The 6,153-nt window shown below is 38.8% G+C and overlaps 1 pseudogene; it reads left to right on the forward strand.

Annotated features, from left to right (window-relative positions):
• The first annotated feature begins 3,993 nt into the window (after positions 1-3,993).
• LOC106000756 lies at positions 3,994-4,577 on the forward strand (annotated as a pseudogene).
• Positions 4,578-6,153: the final 1,576 nt, after the last annotated feature.

Here is a 6,153-nt window from a genome sequence, read left to right on the forward strand (position 1 = left end):
ATAGAATGAGCACTTCCCATTCTCATGCAAACTACAACAGAAATTTCCAAATACACCTACTTTTCTCAGATTCTCAGAGTCTCAGAAACTAGTACCCAAAGCACAGTAACTGTGATACTTTTTGGTCAAGTGTTTCAAAGACAACATCAGTTTTGTTTCAGGAAAGAGCCTTAAAAGGCTGACAACTCACAAATGGCAAGGAAACAATGGAAGAACAAGGCCAAGGATACAAGCAGCAAACCTTACTAGAGAGACAAATTTTGAATCATGGGACACAAACCATTCCATTTTGTAGTCCCTCACAAATAGCAAAGGTTGTTGGCCCTGTTTAAAAAGAAAGACAGGGAGAGGGAGAAGTAGTGGAGGTGAGAGAGGGAAGTAATATTAGGAAAAAAAACAAAGGATGGGGTAACAATCTTCAAAAAATTGTACTCATTACCTTACTCATATACAGCATCTTTACAGTAAAATAAAAATTTAAAAAAAGAAAGAAGGGAAAAATCCTAACAGGAAATTAGGTTTGAAAATAGCAGAGAAGATCTTTGTTCTCACATTTCATCCAGAACTGGTTATACATGAGCAAAAATTCTGAGTGTGTAACATCCAAAGAATGAGCTTCCATAATATCCTTATATTATCAACTGAGTTCTGAATTGTGTCTGATGCTTTTTTGTATTAAGAAGTATACAATGATAGATGGATAGAGATAGATAGATAGATAGATAGATAGATAGATAGATAGATAGATAGATAGATAGATAGATAGATAGATAGATAAGGGGAAAACTGAATTGGCCTCAATATTGACCCATACCTGTATCAGAAATAGTAAAGTTTAAACTCACTACATAGCAAGCACTCATTCTGTTTTTCTATAGGACAGCTGTGTAATCATAAAAGCACTTAGAATCCCATATAAACAGGATAGGCCAACAATGGCCAGCAGTTTCTACTAGCATCAGGCTTTCTCCATACTCACAGCTCAGTTGTACTTTCTGTACACAGTCAGAGTTCCCAAAGGGTGCTTGGGTCTGCACAATTTAGGATGTTTAGGAAGCACTGTGAAGGGAGGAAGAAACATAAGGAAGGGAAAATGGTCAGTAAGTACCATAAAAGAAGCTAAACACTTCCTGTTGCTGAAGATGACTGAACCTCAACATCCCATGGAAATAGCGAAACTACCTTCAGGTTATTCTCCATAAGATGAGGGGATGAGGTACGCATGCAACTTTCCTCTCATCAGCTCTGAGGAAATTCTGAGGGCGCTCATTCCTGATATGGTGTTCATTTTGGTGTATAGGCAGAGGTCTCCTCTCTTGCTTCAAGATGATAGTGAGACACAAAATGTCTAGTACAAGTGAGCACAAATATATTGAATACCAAGATACCAGGATTGACTGATAATCTAGATAAAATATTAAAGAACTTTACATTCTCGCTGCAACAAGATTCTGGCTGGATTCTTTATAACCAGCCCATGAAAGCACATGAGACACAAACTCACACCTAGAGATGCCTACAGCAAAGCTGGGTCCTGGGTCATCCCCCTACTAGTATACTTGGGAAAAAAGCAAATAAACACCAAAAAACCTAAAAAACAGGAAAAAGCATAGGCATTTATGGTGAATGGAGAGGATAAGCAGAGGGTATAGAGATGTTCGCTAACACGAACAGATCTGTATCAGTAGTCAGACTTTCATTGTGATAACTAGAATCATCACAAATGACAGAGATGGCACAATATACACTATTTCAAATTAAGAAAAAATTGTAGCCCATTTATTATGAAATAGGAAAGAAACCTATATATAGCACGGAAAGCTGGTGAGCCTGCAAGTGAGTCACATTGGAATAATTATGCAGTGTGCTGCCTCCCCTCTATTACTTCTTCTGATGAATGATCATTTTACACAAAAAGAACAAGAGTATTTTAAATGCATAAAATACTTTGTAAAACACAAATTGTAAAGTGGAATTATGTGCAGACTGTGTCAGTGATAGGATGTTGCCTGTTTGCCAAACTGACTGACAACATGCAGAATTTTATTTTGGGTGTTATTGAGTCTGAAATGCAAAACTTGCTGTCTGATACATAATTGCTCTGTCACATGAGTCATTCCTCATCTGCTTTTGTTTTTCAGGCAGGGTAGGATGCTTTTACTTTAGTTGGTCTCCCAATGCACTTTCAACTTCAGACTTTGTGTTCATCATAATATGGAAGAATGAGTTTGGAATTTTTTTTTAAAAAATATTCACTGAATCTTATAATCAAGGATTAATTTGGTTTGGGAAAGGGTACAGATGTCCCCTTCCTCCATGACCACTAGCCAGAAACCACCCTGAACCCTATAGATTATAAACCTTTGAAGTTGAAATCCAGATAGAAGTGAGACCGCTGTAACTATCATTTGTTTACACATTATACAGTCCATGGATGTTTACAAACACCTTTGGGATTTCAAGGCTTTCTCTGGAAAGCCCTTGACAATTTATTTGGCCCTTAAGATGTTATTCAGAGAAACATGAGGTCCAGAAACATGTTCCTACAAACAACAGAAATAAGGCAAGTAAGGCTGAATAGCAGTTGAAAATATATTTAATGGTCACATAGGTCACATAGATCTCAACCCCTCTCAGATCTACACTTTTCTCTTTCCCGGGACCAGAATAAAAGATCAGTAACACTGAGGCAGTGTGGCCTTGGATTTGATCCTGTCTTCAACCTGATTCCAAATTATAATAAGTGAAAGTCATTAGCATTAAATTAATAGTCCTCATTTCCCACATTGCCAAATTTTGCAGTCTCATTGAAATAATTACATATTTGCCTTCATTGTCATCCAGAAGTCCTATCTTCTATCCCAACCACTTTAGGAATTTCACCCAGATATCTTTGCTTTCCACCCTCACACCTAGATCAATTGAGAAACAAAGTGATATTTAAAATGAGACACAATGCTACTAAATCTTTAAAACAGCTATCTTTTCTTCACCCTTGGAGTTGCCCAGTCCTGTGCAGCTGGTTGTAAAAAGTATGGATGACCCTCTCCATTCTCCAGCTAGTAGCAGAAATTTGGACACATGTATGCAGAAAGAGATACATGAGGACTAGGGAGTTTGAAAGTAAGTGATTTGCCCTGAATTTGATGTGGAATGATCAGAATACAATGGATATATGAATGTACTGTAGTTCTTAGATAATATGAAACTGTAAGTTCAAGTAAAAATTGTACCTGGTGATGTGGCAAATCACAAAAATTTAAGAAATTCTGGACATTTCTGGTAGCAACATGCTTTTGCTTCAACCCTCTAGCCATCTAACCACAGGGCATGCTGACGAAAACCCTTGATATAGTTGTTTTCTCTTGCTGTGAATTTTTTCCGATGTAGTAAAATTTTCCTTTATGCAGTAAAGTCAATAAGGAAGAGTTGGACTAAGCCTTAATACCTGCTCTGGGGAAGAATAACATTTTACTTTGTGTATTAGAAAAGTCTAAAGTATGAATTGCTTGAAAATATAACAGCTTATATATCTCTTTCTATGTCAATGAGATATTAAATGCATAGAGATATTAACCCAGAAAAATATCCACAATTCTGTTCTTTCTATATATTCACTTCACTGCATGTTCTAAATATGAAGCACTCAATTATTGCTTTACTGTTCTCCCTTTCATGTGTCATAACATAAAGATTGAAAAACCCAAGAGACATGATCATCATCCCTGAATGTACCAATAGATCTATTCAAAGGACAGTAGGCTCATCACAGCTGCTGCTGTATGCGTGAAGCACATTCTCTGGGCTAAACCAACATAAGTGGGCACCATGGAAATATGAGGATTTCCTGAGTTGAGCTGTTCCTATATCTATTCCCAGCTTTACCCAGCTTTTCTCATTTGCATATGCTCAGAGCACTGCCTACTGCCCTCAATGACTTCATAATAGGCTGCTCACACCCTGTGCAGCAGTCAGTCCCAGTCAGCACACAGCATGGACATGCGGACCCCTGCTCAGCTCCTGAGGCTCCTGCTGCTCTGGCTCCCAGGTAAGGAAGGACAGCACTCCTCCCATCCTGTGTGTTCAGTGCTGCCTGTGTCTTCAGGGAAGGCCTCCTATAACATGTCTAACAATGTGGATATTTGTGTTTATGATTCCAATGCCAGGTTTCAGATGTGACATCCAGATGACCCAGTCTCCATCCTTCCTGTCTGCATCTCCAGGAGACAGAGTCTCCATCAATTGCCATGCCAGTCAGGCCATTAGCAATGATGTACAGTGGTATCAGCAGAAACCAGGCAATGCTCCAAAGCTTCTGATCTATAATGTCAATAGTTTATTCTTTGGAATTCCATCAAGGTTCAGTGGGAGTCAATCTGGGACAGAGTTCACTCTCACCATCAGCAGCCTGCAGCATGAGGATTTTGCCACTTATTACTGTCAACAGGAAAGTAGTTACCCTCCCACAGTGATACAAGCCATAACAAAAACCTCCCAGGGAAGCAGAAGTGAGAGGCTGGGCTGCCCAGCTGCTGCTCCTGGTGCCTCCATCTGCTGATAGAGCTTCTCAGATGTAGCATGGCTATGAACACTTTCGAAGTTTTTCATTGAAATGTGAAGGCTCCTCTGAATAATTGTCCTTTTTCTTCTCCTCTATCCCAGAAGCACAAACATGGTCATGTCTCTTCTCATAAAAAGTCATCCTCTCTGATTCACACAGTAAAACAAAAGCCAGACAAGAATCTCTAAGAAGAAATTGTTTTAATACAGGAAATGAGTCTAATCATTCTTAACTCCTGGGTCATCAGAGAAGTTGGAAGGAGGAGTGTGGCATTCTCTGGTTCTGTGAGGTTGTCCTAGGTTTTTGAGCACATAATTCTGTGATTCTCCACCACGTGGAAAAAGCCAGGGTGAGTGGCTGATGCTCTTACCTGACCCAACTGCCTCTCCAAAGGAATTTCCAGGCCTCACTTCTGATCAGATGTTAGCCTGCTTATATCAAGAATTATACAACTCTCTCCAGTTCACCAAATCTAATCAAAGGATGACTTTATAATATACTCTTCAGGAAACAAGGGAGGTAACAGGAATTTGAGATTCCACACACAATTATTATGATCATAATGATGGATTGACATAACTGTCAATCATGGTCAGTTTTCCCCATCTGTCAGAAATAGTCCACCTAACTGATAGCTTTAAAACTCACTTAAATTCGATTGTAAGTTGTTTCTATGAATCTGGGAATATGAACTTTTTAAAAAAAATAACAAACTTCATTAATTCTTTGGCAAGAAAATATCAGAAGCTGGAAATTGTATGAAATATCACAAGTTGTTCATGATCTTAGACAGCAACAAACAACTGAAATAATTTCTTGATTAAGCAAATCAGATGCAAAACAATACTACAACACAAAAAGAGGAAAATACATTACTTGGGTTAAGATTTCTTTTCCTTCTATGTGCTAGTTACTCAAACATACAATCCTTGCTACTCAGGAGGCTGAGATCTGAGGATTGTGGTTCATAGTCAGCATGTGCAGGAAATTCCTTGAGACTCTTATCTCCAATACATCACTGGAAAACCAGAAGTGGCTCTGTGGTTCAAGTAGTAGAGTGTTTGCCTTGAGCTGAAGAGCTGAGGGACAGTGCCCAGGCCCAGAGGTCAAACCCCACAAAAAAAAAAAAAAAAAGGAAAGAAAGGAAAGGAAAGGGAAGGGAAGGGAAGGGAAGGGAAGGGAAGGGAAGGAAAGTGGAAACGAAAGGAAAGAAAATAAAAGTTTCAATGCATAAGAACTTCATGAAGAAAACACAGGTATTTTTTTTTATCCAGGAAGAATTCTTGAGATTGAATAAAAGATCTAAGTAGATACAAGAATGTTTCAATATATTTATGAAATACTCTATTACATCTGTTGCTTCTGTGCATTATACATTTTGAAAATAGTCATAAAATTGTCTTCTACTATCAAATCATCTCCACATACTCTGCAGGCATATACATGTTCCTCTTTTCTAGCCTAGGAAACCTGTGGATGCAAGGCCTGTGGTAATTCACTGAGTAGAGCCAATCCTGCAGAGGTGCCCAGCTCTGTCCAGCCCCTGCTGATTGGCATGTGCCTAGAGCACAGCCCACTGCCCTGAGCACTTC

The sequence above is a fragment of the Dipodomys ordii genome, unplaced genomic scaffold (assembly GCF_000151885.1).
Source record: "Dipodomys ordii isolate 6190 unplaced genomic scaffold, Dord_2.0 Scaffold237, whole genome shotgun sequence".
Lineage (NCBI taxonomy): Eukaryota > Metazoa > Chordata > Mammalia > Rodentia > Heteromyidae > Dipodomys > Dipodomys ordii.